Below are 23,278 nucleotides of genomic sequence, written 5' to 3' on the forward strand. Positions count from 1 at the left end.
GTCTTTTTGGCACATCATTTTAAAGTGCATTTCTCACTTTATGTTATTTTGCAAATGACATTACTTTCTGTGTATTTTATATTTATTTTAGACTATGAAAATTATATTAGACAAAAAGCAAATTCTAGCAATTTTCTTATATGAATTCAAATGGGTTGTAAAGCAGTGGAGACAACTTGCAACATCAACGTATTTGGCCCAGGAACTGCTAACAAATGCACAGTGCAGCAGTATTTCAAGAAGTTTTGCAAAGGAGACAAGAGCTTTGAAGTTGAGGAGAGTAGTGGGTGGCCACTGGAAGTTGGCAATGACCAATTGAGGACCATCATCAAAGCTGATCCTCTTACAACTACGCAGGAAGTTGCTAAAGAACTTAATATCGACCATTCTATAGTTGACTGGCATTTGAAGCAAATTAGAAAGGTGAAAAAGCTTGATAAATGGGTGCCCCATAAGCTGACCAAAATCTTAAAAAATCATTGTTGTGAAGTGTCATCTTCTCTTATTCTACACAATAACAACAAACCATTTCTCAATCAGATTGTGGTGTGCAATGAAAAGTGGATTTTATACAACAACCAATGATGACCAGCTCAGTGGTCAGACTGAGAAGAAGGTCCAAAGCACTTCCCAAAGCCAAACCTGCACCAGAAAAAGGTCATGGTCACTGTTTGGTGGTCTGCTGCTGGTCTGATCCATGACAGGTTTCTGAATCCTAGTGAAACCATTAGTAAATCTGAGAAGCATGCTCAGTAAATTGATGAGATACACCGAAAAACTGAAAACCTCAATGTCTGCAGCCAACATTGGCCAATAGAAAGGGCCCAATTCTTCTCCAAGACAATGCCCAACTGCATGTCACACAGCCAGCACTTCAAATGTTGAATGAATTGGACTACAAAGTTTTGCCTCATCCTCCATATTCACCTGTGTGTGCTCAGTCGTATCCAACTCTTTGTGACCCCATGGACTGTAGCCCAGCAGTGGGCTATCCATATGATTTTCCATGCAAAAATACTGAAGTGAGTTGCCATTTCCTATTCCAGGGGATCTTCCCAACCCAGGAATCAAACCTGTATCTCTTGCGTTGGCAGGCAGATTCTTTACCACTGCGCCACCTGGGAAGCCCAATATTCACCTGAATTCTTCCCAACTGACCACCACTTCTCCAAGCATCTCAACAACTTGTTGCAGAGAAAAGACTTCCACAACCAGCAGAGATGGAACAATCTTTCGAACAGTTTGTCAAAACTCAAAGCATGCATTTTTATGCCACAGGAACAAATAAACTTATTTTTCATTGGCAAAAACGTGTTGATTGTAATGGTTCCTATTTTGGTTAATAAAGATGTGTTTGAGCCTAGTTACAATGGTTTAAAATTCACAATCTGAAACCACAATTATGTTGCACCAACCTAATAATATTGGAGAGTTTCCTAAAAGACTATTTATATTCCCTAATAATTTATTTTACATATATATTTTTTCCTGTGGCTCCCACCCACATCCTCTCTATTGCAGACAAATCTTTTACTATCTGAGCCACCATGGAAACCCATAATATTGGGGAGTTTCCTAAAGTTATTTATATTCCCTAAAAATTTATCTTAAAATATATATATATATTTTAAGATAAATATATTCCCTTGTGGAAATATGTCCACAATGGATAACTGGTAAGTATAATGCCTTTTGAAGAATTTCCAGGTTTTGTTATGACAGATTTTACTTTTTCCTGAGAATAAGGCCAGACATTTTGCTTTGGCCTTTGATAGCACTGAATTTGTAAAATTCATTTTGTCATCTCATCACATCCCACCCCTCTATGTCATCAGAGAGCACTGGGTTGAGCCTCCTGTGTTACACAGCCGCTTCTATTTTACACTTGGTGATGTACGTATATCCGTGCTACTCTCTTAATTCATCTCTCTCTCTCCTTCCCCGCATGTGTCCACAAGTCCATTCTCTACATCTGCATCTTTATTTCTATCTTGCAAACAGGTTCAACAGGACAGTGTTTCTCAATTACTCATATATGTGTTGCTATATTTGCTTTTCTCTTTCGGACTTACATCAGAAGGAGTGGTACCCATATAAAATGGAATACTACTTGGCCAATTTTTTGCTTTTTAATCTGTGTACCTGCTTGTTGAAGTGATCTTCAGTCCTTACTGTACAGTTGTCTTTCCTGTAGGGATTTTTCTTTTCCTTTGACTCTTACTTCTTTTCCGTTGAGAGAAGACCCTTCAGCATTTGTTTCAGGGTAGGTCTATTATTGTGGAATTATTTTAGTCTTGCTTGTCTAAGTTCTTTATCTCTCCTTCTAGTCTAAATGACAGTCTTACTGGATAGAGTACCCTGGGTTGCAGGGTTTTCCCTTACACCACTTTGAATACATCATGCCATTTGCTTCTGGCCTGCAAAGTTTCTGCAGAGAAATCAGATGGTAGCTTTAGAGAGGTTCCCTTGTATATAACTTTTTCTCTTGCTGCCTTTAGAATTCTCTTTAATTACTGCCAGTATAATTATGATATATTTTGGTGTGGGTCTGTTTGGGTTTATCTTGTTTGGGACCCTCTGTGCTTTCTATACCTGCATATCTGTTTTCTTCTTCAGGTTTGGGTTGTTTTCAGGCATAATTTCTTCAAATACACTTTCCATTTTCTTCTCTCTCTTCTTCTTCTGCAACATCTATAATGTGAATGTTGGCACATTTAATGGTTTCCCAGAGATTTCTTAGACTCCTTATATTTTTTAAAATTTGAATTTTGTTTTTTTTTTTTATTTTTTTTTTTATTTTTTTATTAGTTGGAGGCTAATTACTTCACAACATTTCAGTGGGTTTTGTCATACATTGATATGAATCAGCCATAGATTTACACTTATTCCCCATCCCGATCCCCCCTCGCATCTCCCTCTCCACCCGATTCCTCTGGGTCTTCCCAGTGCACCAGGCCGGAGCACTTGTCTCATGCATCCCACCTGGGCTGGTGATCTGTTTCACCATAGATAGTATACATGCTGTTCTTTCGAAACATCCCACCCTCACCTTTTCCCACAGAGTTCAAAAGTCTGTTCTGTATTTCTGTGTCTCTTTTTCCGTTTTGCATATAGGGTTATCGTTACCATCTTTCTAAATTCCATATATATGTGTTAGTATGCTGTAATGTTCTTTATCTTTCTGGGTTACTTCACTCTGTATAAGGGGCTCCAGTTTCATCCATCTCTTTAGGACTGGTTCAAATGAATTCTTTTTGACGGCTGAGTAAAATTCCATGGTGTATATGTACCACAGCTTCCTTATCCATTCATCTGCTGATGGGCATCTAGGTTGCTTCCATGTCCTGGCTATTATAAACAGTGCTGCGATGAACATTGGGGTGCATGTGTTGAATTTTGTTCTGCTGTTCTGATTAGATGATTTCCATTACTCTACCTTCCAGACAATTTATGTGTTCTTCTGAACCACTTAATCTGCTATTCATTCCTTTAGTGTTTTTTTTTAATCTCAGATATCGAATTATCTCTTTTTGATTGGGTCTTTTAATATAATTTAATTCCTTATTGAAATGATCAATATTTAAATCAATCATCTTCCCTTATTCAGTTAACATTTTTAGTACCAATTTCTGAAATCTTTATCTGGCAAATTGTTTGTTCATTTTGTTGTTTTTGTTGTTGTTGTTTTCCTGGAGTTGTCTCTTCCTCTTTCATTTGAGAGTAGTTCTTCTGCTTTCTTATTTTTGCTTAATATTCTCTGCCTCTGTCAGTCTAGGTGAAACAGTTACTATGGTCCTGAAGGGGTATTCTTTTGTGGAAGAACTTCTATACATATTAAATGTGTCCAGTGCCTTTGGTGAGGAGCTGAATTTGACATGGACATCAGCTGCCTTTCCTCAGCGTGCACTGGCAGCTATCACCTTGGTAGAGGAGGGACTAGATATGGTGGAGCTACAGCCTGCAGTCTTTCTGCAGGCTATAAGAACTCCTCTCTGCCTGTGGGACTTCTCTCTACTCAGTGCCATTCCACCCTTTCAAGGGTGGGGTCTGATTCCAAGTTGCTGATGTGGAAGTCTTTAGGGCCGGTCTTGTGTTTGCTCTGTTCCCTTAAAGTTATGTTTTCTGTCTCCCTGTTCCAGAACCTTTGCCACAAAGGAAGGGAATGAGGAAGTAAGTGGGGTTTCTGCACCTACTGAGGTCCTATGCTCTGCCTTTGGAGGCATCAGTGTATCCATGCAGATACAGCCCATGGTTACCTTTTCCCCTGTCCTAGCTACCCCAGATCTAATGCCATGTGTAAAGTGTAGAGTAAGTGGATGGAGCGTTTGCTTGGAACAGGGGTGCACAATGAGACAGTCATGAGAATCCTGGCAGCTGCACTGCAATCGGAAGTCTGGGCTGCTTGTGGGGCACTCCCTGAGTAAGGGCCAGCAATGGCTGATACCTACCCACTGGCGCTCTTCCCTGGGAATGGGTGGCCTCTGCATTCCACGGTGGAGTATTTTCCCTGGTCCTGGAAGCCCTAGGTTTGTGCCACTCTGTGAAGTAAAATGCACAGGGCCAGGGTGTTCACTCCAATTGGGACTGAGGAGTATGGTGAGGCAGCTGCTAGGGCAGATGTCTCTCCACCCTGAGAGAGGAATTGTTCATGAGTGGAACTGAGGTTTCTGTAGCCTTTTTATCTGTTCTTCAAAGTTCTCCAATCAGCCAATGGGGCTTGTCCCCTATGCATAAGGACCTCGAGACTAGGATGGCAAGTCTGTGACTCAATCTCCTCATGAGCCAGAGAGGATGCCCACCTGTGGGCTCTCCCTTTTCCACTGAGTTCCATTCTAAGGGCACAGGTCCCAACACAATCACTTCTCTTCCCAACCTACCTGATAACATGAGATCTTTCTAAGAGCCTTGATTGTACAAGATTCTTTCAGCCAGTTTAACGCTACATTTTAGTGAGAATTATTCCACATGTAGATGAATTTCTGATGTGTTCATTGCTAACAGTGAGCTCCACATCCTCCTACTCTGCCATCTTGATCTCTCCCAGAATACATTTCATGGTAGACCAAATAATTGCTTGAATTGCATATGTAAACAATAAACCAGGTTCAAAAATTATCCCCTAAAATTGTATCTCATATTACATCAAATCCAAATCTCTATTTGACTAAACTAACAAAATCTTGGATCTGTTTCTCCCTCAAATATGATCCCAAGGCCCAGGAGTACCTTTAATGATTGACAATCTCTTCTAATGCTCTCAATATTCACTGGTGTTACCAGAATGTAAGTGAATCCCCTGCAGAGTCAGCAAAGTCCACAGTGGCTGCCATATTACTGGAAGCGCTTCCCTAAGTCCATCCCTACCACTACCCTGGGGGCTACTCTTTGAGTTAGTCTCCTGACTCAATTGCCCTTTGTCCTTTACCCAGCCATTCTGAAAATTCCTCAGGATCCTCTACTATGGGGGCCATCCTAAATCCCCATTCACTGAAAGTTCTCTACATTGACACTTCCAGATCCTTATTGGTGAATACTGATCCTGGATCCTAGAGTGCTCAATACATCTATTATAGGAAATTATAGGCTTCCCTGGTGGCTCAGACAGTAAAGAATCCACCTGCAATGTGGGAGACCTGGGTTCGATCCCTGGGTTGGGAATATCCCTTGGAGAAGGAAATGGCAACCCACTCCGGTATTCTTGCTTCGAGAACCCCCATGGACAGAGGAGCCTGATGGGCTACAGTTCACGGGGTCGCAAAGAGTTGGACACAACTTAGCACAGCACAGCACGATGTCTGTGAGGTTTTAGAAATGTCTAAGAGGTTTTCCCCTTTGCTTGGTGGAGGAAGCTTCCTTGAATTCCATCCTCTGTTTTACATCCCCACAGGAGGCTGAGATGGAATTTACACTGGAGGGTCCTTAATCAAGATTTAAATGGGAAGAAGTGATGGAAAGAATTAAATTTTTGAGTCCCTACTTCAGGTAAAGCACTGAAATTATCTCACTTGATGAACCCAATGTAAAGTGGTAAGAGGAAAGGAAAACTGAAAGATGAAATCCAAGATCACAGAGTTAGAAAGTAGTGAGAAAAGAGTGGGGACTAATGATAATAGCTATCTCTTAACTGGACAAATCAGCCCAAATTTTCAGATCCCTGTCATCGGCAAGCATAATGCCACCTGATAATTTCCTCAGAACTCCATGTTTTCTGAAGTGAGTAGGATGGAGGTATGATCAGACAGCAGAAATAGGAGAAATTCAGGGTTCACAGAAGAAGAGGATGCTCTTCCTTTCTACCTCCTCCAGCAAGCAAAGCCCTACTGTTTGCAGCTGGGCACTGCCCTGAGAGGGAAAGAAGGCCACTGAAGGCAGGATCTGATACCTCTGTGTCTTTCCCTGGTGTGATATTGTGATTCATAATAAGAACTGTATATTTGATCTTCATTCTCCTTCCTAACACAGGGCTCCTCAAATCCTTTACTAATCACTTAACAAACATTTATGTTAAAAACATTTCTGGAATTTGACATCAGACTGAGAAATGAAACCAAAAGTCTGTTCTCACACTGGGAGTGGCCTGAGTAACAAGCAGCAGCTATGTGGTGAAATAAACTTGTTTGTAAATTTGATTTTGAGTTCATGGGATTGCTTTACCCCCTAGTTAATTTATCATTTCCTGAAATCTTATCACATATAGAAAATGTGCTCACGTTGTGAGAATCTAAGGTACATCAGACACAGACTCTATGATCTCTCCACAGCACAGCAATAGAGACGACACAGGCTGATACAAGACCCAGCACTGAGTGCAAAAAGAAAAAAGAAAACTCCACTCATACAGAAATACTCAGGTTCAAAGTAAACACTGAAGGAACACTGCAGCTGAAGACACTATATTTGATATCTTTTGTTTGGACACATTTCATCTTCAAACAAATCATGTGCGGGGGGAGAAAAGAATTCATATTTGAATACCTGCTTCAGGTCAAGCACTGGGTGGGACTGACCTATCTCATTTACCCTCATTAATGTTATGTGAGGTAGCTAGTGCTACTGGAAAATCATTCTACCACTGGACTATTTCTTACTTAGGTAGCCCCACACACCTAAATATAGTTAGTAATTACCGGATCTTGGACCAACTGAAGCAGCACATGTTTTAGGACTCAATAAAGCATATATTCTAACATGTCTGTGATAATCATATTGAGGGTTCAAAAATATTCCCCTAAAATGGTATCTCAAATTACACCAACTCCAAGTCTCTATTTGACCAAACTGGCAAAAATCCTGGATCTGCTTCCCCCTCCTATCTGACCCCAAACCCAAGGGATACCTTTAGTAATTAGTAATCTCTTCTAAAGTTTTCAATATTCATGAGTGGTACCAAAATGCAACTGAATCCCTTTCAGAGCCAGAAAAATCCACGACTGCTCCCACATTACTGGGAGGTCTTCCCTAACTTCATTCCTACCACTTCCATGGTGGACACTCTAAATTAAGCTTCTGACTTAATTTCCTTTTGCATGCTTCCTGGCTATTCTGAAAATCCCTCAGGTTTTTCTGAAATGGGAGCCACTCTATATCCCCAACCACTGTAAATTTTCTACATTTGCTCTTCTAGATTCATATTGATGGATATTTACCCTGGATTCTAAAGTATTTCAATATCATCAATTATAAAACCTATCATAATATCTAGGAAGGCATAGTAAGTTCTCCACTTGGCTTGGTGATGGAAGATTCCTTGAATTCCATCTTCTGTTTCACACAGTGTGAAAGTGAAAGTTAGTTGCTCACTCATGTCCAACTCTTTGCAACCCCATGGACTGTAGACTGCCAGGCTCCTTTGTCCATTGAATTCTTCAGGCAAGAATACTGGAGTAGGTAGCCATTCCCTTCTCCAGGGATCTTCCTGACCCAGGGATTGAACCCAGGACTCCTGCACTGCAAATGGATTCTTTACTGTCTGAGACCCCTTCAGTTTTGCATAATCAGTTTCAGTACTTCTGTCTGAGACTGAGATGGAGTTTACACTGGAGATTCCTTTAAGCAGAACTTAAATGGGAAAAAGAGATGGAAAAAACTAATATTTTGAGCCCCTACCTCAGGTTAAGCCCCGGAATTCTCATTTCATCAACATAATGAAAAGTCGCAAGAGAAATGTTACTGAACTTTACAAACTTGAGTCCATTAGCACATGTAAAGCCAATCTACTGACAACAAGTTTTGGTGAAGGAAAGTGAAAGTGAAAGTCACTCAGTCCTATCCAACTCTTTGCAGACTATACCCAGGGACTATACAGTCCATGGAATTCTTTAGGCCAGAATACTGGAGTGGATAGCTGTTCACTTCTCCAGGGGATCTTCCCAACCCAGGGATGGAACCCAGGTCTCCCACACTGCAGGCTGATTCTTTACTAGATGAGCCACCAGAGAAGCCCAAGAATACTGGAGTGGGTCACCTATCCCTTCTCCTGGGGATCTTCCCTACCCAGGAATCAAACCGGGGTCTCCCACACTGCAGGCAGATTCTTAGCAGCTGAACTGCGAAACATGCTGCATTTATTACACAGCCATACAAGGAGTCATATGGGCTCAAAAGGTCCAGATTCCCCAGTAGATTTCAGAAAAGGCTTTTTTTTTTTTTTTTTTTTAAAGGCAAAGTGAGGGAGAGAATCACAGGTGTGTGATCAGCTTGTGCATAATTCTCTGATTAGCTGATGGTGATATAACAAGTTGGTGTCATAGGGGTTAACAGCATCAATCCTCAGACTCCAATCAGTCTGGGGGCCACGTTCTCATAGTCATAAGGCAGTTAACTTCTTAGATCTGGTGGAGGTTTTCTAGTATTTGCAAAACAACCCAGGAAGTTGTATTAGACAGTATTATCTATGTACTTCAGGAAGGAACTAAAGGTCTTGTGACTGCTATATGGCTGATCTGTTGTTTAAATTGTTATCAGTTCTCCTGGCCGAGCTGCTACTTTTTGTTACTACAAATTCACAGTCTTTAAATCAAATCTTGAGCCAGCCTTTTGGGACTCAGGAGAGACCTGGGAGACTAAAGCTTTTCTACAAAGAGGCAGATGGAGCACATGGGAGGGCAGGCGGCTGGTTTCGGGAAAGCCCTACAGGGTCCACCTTAGTTACTGAAAAATGGAGAAAGAATAAATGAGTGACCAAAGTCTGCATAATTAGAAAGTAACAACAATGGAGTTCAGGTCCACTCTCCATGTAAATACATACCTTTAAGGAGACTAGTACTGATAGCCATCCCTAAACTTGACAAATCAGCCCAAATTTTTATATCCCTGTCATCTGCAAGGATAATGCCACCTAAATATTCACTTAGAAATTCATGTTTTCTAAAGGGAGTAGACTGGAAGTAGGATCAGACAGCAGAAGCAGGAAACTCTCAGGGTTCACAGAAGAGGATGCTCTTCCTTTCTACCTCTACCTAGGGCTAGCAAAGCCCTGCTGGTTGCAGCTGGGCACTGCCCTTAGAGGTAGGCGAAGAAGCCCACTGAAGGCAGGATCCGATGCCTCTGTGCCTTTCCCTGTGTTATTTTGTTATTTATAATAAGAAATATATAGTTGATATTTGTCCCAATTGATAAAATAGGGTTCTTGTAATGCTTATAAATTCCTAAGTAGTAAAAATGATAGAAGTACTTTTGTTTTGATGAGCCAACTCTGGTTGTGCCCCTGGATGGGAGATGGTCACCAGAAAGACAAAGCCATGATTAGAAGTTTCATATGTTCAGTCCTTCACTTTCCATTCTCCAGAGAGTGGCTGGAAATTAACTTTAAAATAGAGGAATCCTATGTGAGAAAGCCTACATGAAATCCCAAGAGCAGGGGGTTTGAAGGGCTTTCAGTTTGGTGAACAAATTCATATATACCAAGAGAGGGATGGACCCCTACTCCACAGGGACAGAACCCACCCAGACCTCAACCTATGTATCTCTTCATCTGTCTGTCCATCTGTATCCTTTATCACATTCTTTACTCAACTAGTAAACATAAGTCTTCCCTGAGTTTTAGAAGTTGCTCTAGCAAGTACAGCAAAACCTGAAGAGGCAGCTTTCGGGAACTTCTGATTTATAGCCAAGGCATACAGAAGTTGAAGGTAATCTGGGGATCTACTGCCTGAAATTGACAGGTGAAGCCAGTGGCGGTCTCCTGGGACTGAGCCCTCAATCTGAGGGACCTGACAGTATATTCAGAAAGATACATAGTATCAGAATCAAGTTAAATTGTAAGACACCAGGGTAGTGCTGCAGAATTGCTTGTTGTGGAGAAAGACCCACACACACCTGGTGTTGAAACAAAGGAAAACTGTTTTGTTTTCTCTAAAACACCTAGGTTGTCTGATTTTTTCTTCTTCTTCCTCTCTTTGATGGGACACGGTGCAGGTGACCCAACATGTGCCACTTCAGGGTGTAGATTATTTCAACCTGAAGGTAAGGAAGTTCCAAAAGACTCAGAAAGAAACTTTGAACTTCTACCTAACTGCCTAAGAGAACAGAATATAGAGCCTGTTCCAGGAGGGAGATACCACTATAGACAACTATACAAATATAGTATACTATGAACTAGGTGTGCTAAACAGGGAGGAACTTAGCAAGGCCAGTTTGATGGAAGTCCTCTCTGTGTCCTATTCTCTCTAGATTGACCAGCAAACATTTGTTTAACAAACATTAAATCTCTACGTTTTCCTGTGAATTACTTTACTTCCCTTTGAAGTCCCAGACTCCAACCTCTTTTTCCTTAGTCCAGTATGATTTATAAATATACCTCACCTTGCCTTAGTATCTTTCAAATTTCTCATGCCTCTGTTAATTCTCCAGACATAGATATTAAACTTATTTTCTACTGTGAATATCTTATATCATTTAAATTGTTTGACTAGCCAAAAGAAATGAAAGGGGAAAAAGAAAAATACCACAAACCCTTTTTTGGTGGCAAGTATCACCCACCTGATTTCAAAAGAGGCCAACAGAGTCTATTAAAGGACATATTCTCTTAGTCAAAGAAAAGTCAGTTAGAAGGAAAGAATCAGGGGAAGATGTCAGGCAAGAGAGACCCAGTGATCTCAGCTGCCCCTTTCTCTGTAATCAGTGGGTTAGAGATGGATTGGTTCATGCCAGGATTTTTAGCTGAAGCTAAAAGAAGGGCTGAAATTAGGGTGAAGCAAGGGAGGCACCCATACTACAAATTCAAATCTCTCTCATCACAAGTTCCCTTGTACCCTAAACTCTTCTCTTGCCTCACCCTAGTTCCAGCCCTGGGGGCTTGGCTCTCTCTGTTATCACTGTGGAGGACTGGGTGATTTCCTTTTTGCTGTTTATTCAGAATAAGGCTATAACTTTTCAAAGAGAACTTAAGTTAAAAACTGGCAATAAAAAAAGAAAAAAAAAAAGCCCTGGAGAAAACATCTTTCAAAAACAGTCACTAGTCATTTAACCGATCTTAAAAACAAACATTTCCTGGAACTGAGAGAAAAGTGAAAAAGAAAGCAAAAGTCTGTTTTCTGTATTGGGCATTGACACAGAGTATGGGAGGTAAATGTGTGGTGAAATAAACTTGTTTTCAAATCTGATTTTATTCTATGGGATTGCTTTTACTCCTTCATTAATTTATACATTTACTGAAATCTTACCAGGTACAGAAAATCTGCTCACTCTGTGACAGAATCTGAGGTACAACAGACAGACTCTGTGAACTCTAGACCCAAAGCATGGCAATAGAGAAGATGGGCACTGACGCAAAGCCCAAAACAAGAATCACAAAAACACGCAGGTAACAGAAATACTCATAGGTGCAGGATAAACAGTGAGGGAACACTGTCACTAGACACTTCCCTTGATATTTCTTGTTCTGACAGATTTGATCATCAAACCAATTGTGTGCTGGGGACAAGAATTCATACGTGAACGTCCACTTCGGGCCAAGCACTGGGTAAGATTAACCTACCTCATTTTATCCTCATTAATATTCTGCAAGTGGATGGTGCTACTGATGCAAATTCATTCCACTGCTCAATGGCTCCTCATTACTTAGGTCACCCTCTCCACACTCATAAGCAAATATACCTAGGAACTGCTGGATCCTGGACTCCAACTAATGGCTGACATTGAAACTCTGGCCTACTAGAAAACACTTTCATTCTTATCCTAAAAGTAGGAAAAGGGAAGTCTTATGGGAAGGGTACCATTCCAGCCCTTCTTATCCCTTCCTTGTGTCTCATGTCACTCACTGAAATAGCTGCTAATATTCTCACACATAACTGAAGACCCAGGCTCAAACAGACCAATCATTTTCTTGTTCAATCATGACATTTTGTTCATCCATATGGTTCATGCATTACGTGTGGGATACAAAGACGAATAAGCCAGATCCCCCACAACCTGGAGGAACACAGGGAGGGGGGAGGTCTGCGGTTGGGGAGACGTGAGTGGACAAGCACAGTGAGAGAGCAGCGCACTGACAGGAGCGTCGGCAGTGGGGTCAGTGCTCTGGGCGCACACCCAGCCAGCTCAGTGAGGTCCCGGCAGGGGAGACGCACAGGTGCCCTGGGGGTGGAAGGGGAAACATGAGATGGCGTGGGGAGACTTTCTAGAGGTCCTGGGAAAATGAGTATGAGGTTCCCCTCCAAGAAGACATGTGCAGACATATACAGCTTGAAACAGAGAACAATGAAGCAGCCAGTACTGTTTACAAGCAAAATCATGATGAATTAAATCATGGGGTAAGATGATAATCAATGAAACAAAATGCTTTACATGAGATATGTAAGGGAAAACAGATTTTTAACATTATTCAAAATCTTTGCTTCCCTTGTAGCTGTCAACGAATCTGTCTGCAATGCAGACGATCTAGGTTCAATTCCTTGCTTTGGAAGATCCTCTGGACAAGGAAATGGCAACCCACTCCAGTATTCTTGCCTGGAGAACCCCATGGACAGAGGAGCCTGGCAGGCTACAGTCCATGGGGTTGCAAAAGTCAGACATGACTTAGCAACTAAACTACTACAAAAGCTCTAATATAAAATTAGAGAACAGTAAAATTCTCTTTCTCACTATAAACACACAGTATGCTTTTAAGAATTTAGCTCATGGTAGTGTTGAATCATCCACATCAGCTAATACAATTTTGAAACTTTGTTAAATTTCAAATCAATCACACAGCTAGAACAGTAAAGAAGTTAAAGCAAGTTCCCTGAGGAAGACATTCTAATGTGCCCTTGTTTCTTTTCTGAAATTCTTTCCCTATCCTGTTTCTCCCATGTTCTTTATCTGGTGCTCACTCCAGGCCACCATAAATAAACATGCACACACACCACTCCCCCCGAACATTAGTCTTCTGTTTGCAATAACCTTATCACCCAGGAATCACAATGTAAACACAATTATAATTCACAATTATCTAATCATAATTATATAAATAAATATAAATCACAATTATAAATGAATGAACAAATAAATAAATGAGAAGGATTCCTTAAAATCAGCTGATCTTATAAAAGAGGGGGAAAAAAAAAAACTAAAGTGAAACCAGTTTTTCACTTCCTGCTTGCCCTTTTACCACAGAAGGAGCTGAAGTCTAGGCTGCAGACTTCAATAAGCAACCTACCAGACTCGGGGAAGGAACCTGCTCTGCTTTCTCGCTCATCTCTCTGGAGCAAACTGAAGATAGGAGCTTGGCCTCAAGGAGACAGGTAAGTGAAGGAAAAGGAGAGAAATGGGTAGACAGAGAGATACAACGACATACTCAGAGACTAAAATAAAAACAGAAATAGACGGAAATGGGAATAGAGACAGTCAGAGATCAAGGCAGATTAAGGCATGATGAGAACACAAATATGAATCTAACATTCTCATTGTTCCAGTAAACAATTCCAAATCTAAGGGGAAGGGAGTACATTATCAAGAGACAAACAGTTTGGTAACTTCTATCATCAAATAAAAATAAATCATTATCTACAAGACAGTGATTGTAGCACAGATCAGCTCAGAAGACAAACTGTCATTCAGAATCCCCATCAATATGAAGCCACTTCCCAGGGTGGAGTTCCAGTGCTCCATTCTGTGTTGTTTCTTTAGTTGCCTGGAAGCAAGTAGATTCTAGGTGAATTTTTGTTAAGACGGTTGCAACATTTTGTAACATCAGAGGCCCCATAGAATGACCAATATGAGTCCAATATGGTGATTCCTTTCCCACTGGTAGCTAATTTTATTTCTTGATCTCTGTTTCTGAATCTTTTAAGTATCTTGAAAAGAAGCATCTGAATGAAGAACAAGCATCACATTAACAGCTAAATATTCAAAGATCACTAGATAAGATTATTATTCAGGGCATCAAACCTGAACATGTATCTCCCCAGAAATTCAAATCATCTTTCTCATTACAATGTATCAATATTCAGGTATCCATGCTCTTAATAATCCTTATACCTATGCTTTAGGTATAATGTTTGACTGATGATTTAAGTACCCAGTCACTGTTCTGTGTACCTATTTTGAATATGAAATACTAAAACAAGAGCATCAGGGTGATATCAATAATGTACCTCAATATTTTTTTCCATATACTGTATGTCCACATTGATTTGCAGCCCTCAAAGCTGTAGAAACAGCGTTATTAGAAGAGCTAAAGTGTGCACCTTAGTTCACTAGACCAGCCCTACACTCTCCATGTAACAAAGAGGGAAGAGAATTTAGATTGTCTGAGATTATGGAATAGTGTGCTTGAGGTGATGTCACTTTCAGAACTTAACCTTTAAAATCAAGGCAAACATAGCTGTTTCTTTTATAACATATTATCATAAATGTGACCCTGGGATTATTCAGAAATATGAAAAACATAAGGAATTGATAAGGAAGCTCAGATTGTTTGGGGGAGAAATAGGGAAAGTTGTAGGAGAAAAAAGAGCATGTGTTGTATTTGTAATCAAGCTCATTAACCTTAGCTCCCCTCTCTTTCACCATCTTAGGTCCCCAAACTGCAGAGCCAGGGTATCCACACCACACTGAGGAGCCACAGGGGGAGGAAAAAGAGCTCCTGCTCTGAAAGCTGCCATGGGACTCTGGGACCCACTCCCAGAGGGAAGCTTTCTAGAACAGGGACACGAGATGGACAGAAATCAGCACCATGGAAACTGGGCAGATAAATCCAACTTTGAACATATCTTAAGAAGTCTGTCAGTGAAGCATATTTCTAAAACTCACTTTCCTCTATTGTGTCATATATTTTGACATTTCACTAGTTTCCATTGACTTCTACAAGGTCCACAGAATTTTAATAGTAAAGAGGTACTAAAGCATGTCACAAAACTATCATCTGATTTTAAATGGTCCTTCAGAGGCATATATTATAACATAGCTACAAATATTTTTATCAGATGCCAGTAAAGCCTAAAGGTCTGAAGACAGATCCTGATGCTACCACCAGGAAGCAGATACCCTGATGTGGGATGTAGCATAGAATCTTCCATCAGGCCTCACTGATTCTCCTCATATTTAGAAAACAAAGAATAGAGGAGTTTCTGATGAGGTACAGAGCCCAAGCACCAGAGAACCTGGAAGACAGAGTAGCTGAAGTTCTTGGGATCTGCACTGGGCTCCATTTCTCAAGTCAAAATTCCCCAAGACTGCACCCTTCCCTGCAAGTGAGACAACACTCTTACCTGAGGTGGTTAAATGCCAGCTGCCTGACCACATGGACAACCCTGGGGATTGTTTGAGGGTCAAGGAAGATGCAGTCGAAAACTAGAAGGAAGATGGGACTTTTTCAGCCGTATCCAATAGGTTTGATTTTGCTAAGCAATGTTACAAGTCTGAGGGGTCTGACCAAGGTCTGTTAGGACTCCTTCTGTCCCTCAGTTCCTCTACAGGTCTGCTCTGGAAATGCAATACTTGCTGACAGAGCCAACTGAATCCTTATGACTTGGAGAGCTTCTACGGAACAAGAGTATAGCTTTCCTGTTTTTACACCTGTGGAAAATTAAAAGAAACTGCTTCTGTCACATAGCTCCTCAAGTAAAAGTTTCATCTATCTATTGTGCATTAGTCAGACAGAGTTCATGGGTACTGATGCTCAGAATTTTATTTACTCTTGCTGGGATCTGGGAGAAAAGATGAAAGCAGTGAGAATCGGGAGGAAGTAGATATTAGAAGGGCTGCTCCAAGGAGACCCTGCAATGACTGACCTCACTGTCCCTGGGGTCATGATGGAGCCAGCTCCTGTCCTGGGAGAGGCTGCTCAGTTTCCTCATCCCATGATCCCACTCTCTGTGTTCTACCCCTGTGTTTAGAGGGACTTAGCCTAGCCTCTCAGCTGAAATGGCCTTCCCCGGAAAGGCTGGTCCAGGAAACAGGATGGTAATGAATCCCTTTGGGCCTGTTTCCTGGTCCTGTATCCCTGCACTCTTCTCTCACTAAATGAGCTTGGAGGCCCTGGGTTTCTATGTCACCTAAGGGAGGCACCGATGGCCCATTTCCAAATTACCAACTGAAATGAACAGGAAGAAAAGACCCTTTCGTGGTCAATCAGTCCTCTGCCCCAGATTTAAGGTGGGTTTTGAGGCACCTGTGGGACGTTGCTTCCCACCTCCATCCCCCTGGCCTCATTTATCATCTTCTTAGCCTGGACTATTTAATTCAATATGACTGTGCTCTGTGGAGTCTCTAATTACCAAGTCTTCCCTCCTTGACCTTTGGCATCTGTTTTGTCCTGTCCATACGTACGTGTGTTTGGTGTTATATTGTTTGCCACAAGTGACATTTGAAGAGAAAGTGTGCAACTTCGTAAACATTGAGCAGGGACAATAAAAAAAAAAAAAAAGTTATCCAGACAGTACTGAATATGGAGAATATCAGTGTTACTGAAAATCTTTTAAATTCTCTCAAAGAAACAAGTCAGATTTCCCACTGATAAAGACAGAAGATAGTGGAGTTTTCACTGAAGTTATAGGACAAGAGAGAAATACCTTCAAAAGTGCTGAGGGAACATAACTGTCCCCACCGAGAGTTTTATGCATAGATAAAGCATCAGTAGAGAGTGACAAAAAATTACAAACAAAACTATAAGGCTTTACCACCAAAGATGCCTGAATATAATAATTTCATCAAGAAGGAAGGTGATGCCTAGGGGCATATATATATTACAGGGAGCGATGATGAACACAGTAATTGACTCGACAAATCATCTGGCAAGTTTAATTGACAGAATAAATGCAATTGAATTTCAAAACTATAACACTGAACTCTTGACAGAAAGCAATATGGCAGGGGACTTTTTCTATTGGTACTTAAAGAAGGTTGTAGAAGCAGGATATTAAAAGCTTCATATCCTTTTGTTTACAATTATCTTTTCCTATTTTTTTTCAGTTTTACTAAGGTACAGTTTTCATACAGTTAAATTCACCTTTTGTAGTATATACTGCTGCAAGTTTTCATAAATGTATACTTGTTGTTCAGTCACTAAGTTGTATCTGACTCTTTTGGGACCCCATGGACTACACTTGCCAGGTTTCTCTGTTCAGGGGACTTCCCAAGCAAGAATACTACAGTGGGTTGCCATTTCCTTCTCCAGGGCTTTTCTTGACCCAGAGATCAACCCACATCTCCTGCAATGGCCGATTCTTTGCCACTGAGCTACCAAGGAATCCCATATATAGTATTCAGCCACCACCATAATGCAGATATAGAAGTTGTATCAACCTCCCAAATTCTCTGGTGTCCTTTGGTAATTATATCCTGCCCTCCACCAATCCTCCGCCAACTCTCTGATCTGTTTACCATTGCTACTATTTTTATTTTTTTGCCTTTTCAGCATGTCATATGAATGGTTTCAGACACTTTGAGTATAGCTCCTTTCACTTAGCATAATATATTTTAGATTCATCCAAATTCTGCTGATTATCAGAAGCCTATTCTCACTTATTGCTGAGTAGTGTTCATTTGTATGGACGTATCATAGCTTGCTTATCTATTCATCAAAGACATTTGTGTGTTCTTTCTGATTTTGTTGTTTGTGTAAAAAGCCATTACAAACATTCAGGTGCAGATTTTCAAGTGAACATAAACTGTTACTCATGTGGTTAAATATCTTTCAGTGAACTTGCTCAGTTTTTTGGTAAGTGTGTTTTTAAGGAATTATCTTCCATAGTGACTGAGCCATTTTCATTTCCAATTTTATTTTCATTTTACATTCTATTAAATTGCAAAATATAAGCTCTTTAAGTTGTTACTCAAAATGAGGGAATTATTGCCTCAACCCTTAAACCTCACATCTTTCCAATAAGCATTTTAGAATAGCAATCAGAGCAGGAAAAGAAGTAAAAGGAATACAGATAGGAAAAGAAAAAGTGAAACTCTAACTGTTTGCAGATGACATGATCCTCTATATAGAAAACACTAAAGACTCTACCAGAAAATTACTAGAGCTAATTAGTAAAGTTGCAGGATATAAAATTAACACACAGAAATCCCTTGCATTCCTATACACTAACAATGAGAAAACAGAAAGAGAAATTAAGGAAACAATATTATTCACCATTGCAACAAAAGAATAAAATACTTAGGAATATATCTACCTAAAGAAACAAGAGACCTATACATAGAAAACTATAAAACACTGATGAAAGAATTCAAAGAGGACACAAACAGAGAAATATACCGTGTTCATGGATTGGAAGAATCAATATTGTCAAAATGGCTATACTACCCAAAGCAATCTATAGATTCAATGCAAGCCCTATCAAGCTACCAACGGTCTTTCACGAACTAGAACAAATAATTTTACAATTTGTATGGAAATACAGAAAACCTCGAATAGCCAAAGTAATCTTGAGAAAGAAGAATGGAACTGGAGGAATCAACCTGCCTAATTTCAGACTATACTACAAAACCACAGTCATCAAGACAATATGGTACTGGCACACAGACAGAAATATAGATCAATGGAACAGAATAGAAAGCCCAGAGATAAATCCACAAACCTATGGACACCTTATCTTCGACAAAGGAGGCAAGGATATACAATGGAAAAAAGACAACCTCTTTACCAAGTGGTGCTGGGAAAACTGGTCAACCACTTGTAAAAGAATGAAACTAGAACACTTTCTAATACCATACACAAAAATAAACTCAAAATGGATTAAAGATCTAAATGTAAGACCAGAAACTATAAAACTCCTAGAGGAAAACATAGGCAAAGCACTCTCCGACATAAACCACAGCAGGATCCTCTATGTCCCACCTCCCAGAATATTGGAAATAAAAGCAAAAATAACAAATGGGACCTAATGAAACTTAAAAGCCTTTGCACAACAAAGGAAACTATAAGTAAGATGAAAAGACAGCCCTCAGAATGGGAGAAAATAATAGCAAACAAAGCAACAGACAAAGGATTAATCTCAAAAATATACAAGCAACTCCTAAAGCTCAATTCCAGAAAAATAAATGACCCAATCAAAAAATGGGCCAAAGAACTAAACAGACATTTCTCCAAAGAAGACATACAGATAATTAACAAACACATGAAAAGATGTTCAACATCACTCATTATCAGAGAAATGCAAATCAAAACCACAATGAGGTACCATTACACACCAGTCAGGATGGCTGCTATCCAAAAGTCTACAAGCAATAAATGCTGGAGAGGGTGTGGAGAAAAGGGAACCCTCTTACACTGTTGGTGGGAATGCAAACTAGTACAGCCGCTATGGAGAACAGTGTGGAGACTTCTTAAAAAACTGGAAATAGAACTGCCATATGACCCAGCAATCCCACTTCTGGGCATACACACCAAGGAAACCAGATCTGAAAGAGACACATGCACCCCAATGTTCATCACAGCACTGTTTATAATAGCCAGGACATGGAAGCAACCTAGATGCCCATCAGCAGATGAATGGATAAGGAAGCTGTGGTACATATACACCATGGAATATTACTCAGCCATTAAAAAGAATTCATTTGAATCAGTTCTAATGAGATGGATGAAACTGGAGCCCATTATACAGAGTGAAGTAAGCCAGAAAGATAAAGACCATTATAGTATACTAACACATATATATGGAATTTAGAAAGATGGTAATGATAACCCTATATGCAAATCAGAAAAAGAGACACATGTGTACAGAACAGAATTTTGGACTCTGTGGGAGAAGGCGAGGGTGGGATGTTTCGAGAGAACACCATCGAAACATGTATATTATCTAGGGTGAAACAGATCACCAGCCCAGGTTGGATGCATGAGAAAGTACTCGGGCCTGGTGCACTGGGAAAACCCAGAGGGATCGGATACAGAGGGAGGTGGGAGGGGGAGATCGGGATGGGGAATACATGTAACTCCATGGCTGATTCATGTCAATGTATGACAAAAACCACTACAATATTGTAAAGTAATTAGCCTCCAAGTAATAAAAATAAATGAAAAAAAAAAGAAAGAAAATAAAAAAGGAGTTTTGGAAAATGAGCAGAATTTTTTATGCCTGTAAGAAGGAGTGCAATTCCAGAGAGAAAATCATGTAGGAACACATAAACTGAGTATAAGACTAAAAACATTAATAACAATGGAATTCTGTATAGTTAGCAGTGTTGGAAGTTCCTACAAATTGTTCAAAATTTTTCTGAGACATGTAGATTATAAATATTTGTTATATCTTCTATGGAATTTAATTTTTAATCTCTAAAGTCTTTTTATGGTCATTGGTTATCATGGGTAATTAAAGTTCACTTTTACCATTTTATAAAATATACAAACTATATTTTCTTTGTCAGATGATGAATCATAAACCTGTTTAATTGACAACCACAACTGCAATGCTCTGGGTATGGAGTGGAAGGGAACCTGATTACAGTGCATGTGTCCTGAATAGTAGGAAAGGACCTGAAGCTATACATACAGTTAGGTCCTAAACCCATAGTTTCTGGTAAGATGATTTGCTCTGAGAAATGGAGTAGTAACTGGAGGGAAGAGTATGACTTCAAAGAAGAGTTCTTTAAGATGGGGGTTACTGGAGCAAGTGTGTAAACTTTAGCAATATTTCTGTAAAGAGACGCTGTGGAGCAGAAGCAGATAATTCTAATACCTATTTCTTTGAGTAGTAAGAGAACTTGGCTCAAGAGCACTTAGTGTAGTGTTTGGTCTCTCACGGCCACTTTTTAAATTTTAACAATGAAAAATAACTCAGCCATTTAAAAACGAGTGAAATTCTGCCATTTGTAGCAATATGGATTGTCCTGGAGAGTATGATGGGCTCTTCCAAAGATAAAAACACTACGTGCAGCTATGCTAGTCAAGCTGGTAGTGGAAGATGACGAAGTTCTATGTAACTACTCCCCCTTTCCCTGCGATGTATGATGCAAGTCATAAGCAGAGAGTCAAGGTGTGAAATGGTATTTTTAGGGAATAACAAACAAATTCTATTGGGTGAGGCAATGGGATACTATATTCCTGGGAGTTAAGACTGAATACTGCAAAAAGATAGCATTTCCAAATCAATGTATGAGTTAAATACAATCACAACAATATACCAGTGGGGTTTTTTGGACAGTTAGCAGATGATTCAAAAATTCATCAGGAAGAATAAACCGATGATAAACCCTAAGAAAAGTTTGTTGAGGAAAAATGGAAACAGAGACTCTTTATTGACCAGTGGAACTAGAGAACAGGAGCAAAAGCATTCTCTACTGCTAGAGTCACAGGACAGCATGTAGTCAAGCAACTATAAATACAGCAACAGTAATAATAAACACATGCTATGGAAAGGTGATTAAGAACACTAGTAAGAAAACCAGCTATTTAGAAACAGAACTTAAAGCTCATCATTCATCATATACCTAGATAAACTGCAGATTAAAAAGTCCAATGTCACTTACAAAATTATTAAGCAAATCTAAAAGAAATTTGAAAATATTTTCTGAACAAAGAATGGGAAATGTAAGGATCTACAAACAGCTACAAAACAAACCTCATTAGATGAAGCAAAATAAGTAATATAAATGAAAACAGCTGTTACATTTTCATTAATATGTTTAATAAATAAGCAAAGCAAGTTCAAATGATAAGACAGCTCCATAAAGTGTACAATAAACAGGCACTTCCAGCTCAACATTATGACAGGATGGAAAGGGTTTCTAAATTACTTGTTAGCAATCTGGCTCTTTATAACAAGAATTTAAAAGAAGTTTCTTGGCTTGCACCCCACTATTTCCACTTCTACAATTTGACATAACATAATATATACCCTTATGTAGGAAAATTTGGAGAGACAAAATTAAGTGTAAGGAAATCCTAAATATATTATAGCAGATTGATATGATGACATTATGTAGTCATTTGAAATGAAGTTTTATTAAGAATATTTACTAGTTAGTCATGTAATAGTTAGCATGGTTTACACAGAAGGCAATGGCAGCCCACTCCAGTACTCTTGCCTGGAAAATCCCATGGGTTTTCCAGGAGGAGCCTGGTAGGCTGCAGTCCATGGGGTCTCCAAGAGTCGGACACAATTGAGAGACTTCACTTTCACTTTTCACTTTGATGCATTGCAGAAAGAAACGGGTAACCCACTCCAGTGTTCTTGCCTGGAGAATCCCAGGGACGGCGAAGCCTGGTGGGCTGCCGTCTATGGGGTCGCATGGAGTCGGACACGGCTGAGGCAACTTAGCAGCAGCAGCAACAGCAGCATGGTTTAAGCACTTTGCCAAGCTCTGGTCTAAGTGCCTTATCATCTTATTCAAGATTCCCTAAAACATCATGAAATCATCATGAGTTCTATTAATATCACTGCTTTTCAGATGAGCAAACTGAGAAACATGTGGTTTAATTTAGTGTTCAAAGATGCACAGACGATAAAAGGGCTCAACACTCTCTCTCTCCCTGCTACTGTCTCTCTTTACCCCTACACTATAATGTTCCTTCTTCACAGGAAGAAGTTCACCAAATCTTAAACAACAACAAAGAAAGAACCTTAACCAAAATGTACAAAACTATTCAGTAAAATACATATATGAAAAAGCAAAAAATAGAAAACTTAAGTGATTTTGGCTTCTTTATCAAGTTTCAAGTTTTCTGTTTTTATGATGAACATGGATTAGTTCCATAGATTATTATATTTGTATTATCATTTATCTTAACAGATGCAGCAATCTAAGACAGTTTTTATGAAGAAAGAAAGTTTTTCTGAGTTTTAACAAAGCATTGCCTCAAAAATAATCTCAACTATGTGAGACAAGGTATTTTTGGAGCTTCTCAACTGGACAG

At 39.7% G+C, this 23,278-nt stretch overlaps 1 protein-coding gene and 1 pseudogene across 1 annotated transcript in view; both read left to right on the plus strand.

Moving 5' to 3' along the window:
* LOC122694965 (interferon-induced very large GTPase 1-like) overlaps nt 1–23,278 on the plus strand; it is a 1,416,129-nt gene that overhangs the window by 1,261,680 nt on the left and 131,171 nt on the right. The window contains exon 3 of the mRNA XM_043904384.1: nt 11,889–11,962. The gene's annotated coding sequence lies outside the window, so the exon portion shown is untranslated. The remainder of the gene's footprint in view (nt 1–11,888; nt 11,963–23,278) is intronic.
* Nucleotides 95–22,965, plus strand: LOC122701929 (annotated as a pseudogene).

Source organism: Cervus elaphus, chromosome 1 (assembly GCF_910594005.1).
Source record: "Cervus elaphus chromosome 1, mCerEla1.1, whole genome shotgun sequence".
NCBI classification, from domain to species: domain Eukaryota; kingdom Metazoa; phylum Chordata; class Mammalia; order Artiodactyla; family Cervidae; genus Cervus; species Cervus elaphus.